The following is a 918-nucleotide window of genomic DNA, read 5'->3' as shown; positions in this document are numbered from 1 at the left end:
GGGTGTGCGGGAGCCCAGGGGGGGCCGGGTGGTGGGGAGGGCTTTGGGGGGGGGGGGGGATTCAAGGGGAGGAGGACCGCAGCCCTAACTTCGAGGGATTGGGGGGTCGAGGGGAGGGGGGTCCCAAGTAATCTAGAGTCCAAGGTTTCATTCCTGGGCTGTTCCTTCCTTCCTTTATCTCAGCTGGTATATTTTCTGTCTCTGCCAAACTCATAAATGGTTTATGAGGGCAGGTGTGGTGAGGGGGAAAAAAAAATAGCGCCTGTTAAAATATTCTTTATGGTGTCTAAAGAGCTCTTTGAAGATTATATATACTGCCCTCTGGTCGTGTTTCAATGTTTCATCTTTGGAGGAAAAGGATGGCTTGGAGATAAGCCCAAGAGGAAATTTGGAGGGGGGCGGGATGCAAATATAGGTCCGAGGAACGCTGTCAAGATAAATACCGCCTGCCCTGATAAGTGGTCAGGGAGGCCAGAGGAATTCTTTTGGCTGTAGGGCATTTACTGCCTTCCGGCAGCTCCTTCTGCAGGGTTTGGGTGAACATGTGGGGTTTTCAGCAAGGACTGCTTCCTGAGCCTGGGCTCTGCTGCCCTCCCTCCACGTGTTGGGGTTTTGATTGCAGCCTTTAACACTGCCACCGCCTTTTCATGTTAAGAGCTCTACACCCACCCCATTGATCCCGCAATGGATACGTAGTCCTCGTTGGCCCCTTTGCTTTGCAGCTAACTGATAAACTAAAGGCAGTGGTTTGATACAGTCTCATCACACTGAACTTTGGCCAGTTTCCGCCATCTTCCCCCCCATCTTTTTTCCCCCACCCCCCTAACGGTAGTGGCCATGGGAGAAACTCCGGACCCATCGTTGGCCAGGGTAGAGCGTCAGGAGTTCATATTTTCACAATCCGAAGTGTTAGGGAAA

General features: G+C 52.2%; 1 protein-coding gene across 1 annotated transcript in view; it reads left to right on the top strand.

Annotated features, from left to right (window-relative positions):
• Positions 1-918, top strand: part of CCND2 (cyclin D2) — a 22945-nt gene that overhangs the window by 5387 nt on the left and 16640 nt on the right. The window lies entirely within an intron of this gene.

This window comes from Lipotes vexillifer, unplaced genomic scaffold, assembly GCF_000442215.2.
Source record: "Lipotes vexillifer unplaced genomic scaffold, Lipotes_vexillifer_v1.1 scaffold395, whole genome shotgun sequence".
Classification (NCBI taxonomy): Eukaryota; Metazoa; Chordata; class Mammalia; order Artiodactyla; family Lipotidae; genus Lipotes; species Lipotes vexillifer.
Note: the sequence above shows the minus strand (reverse complement) of the source record. Positions and strands in the feature narration are given on the sequence as shown.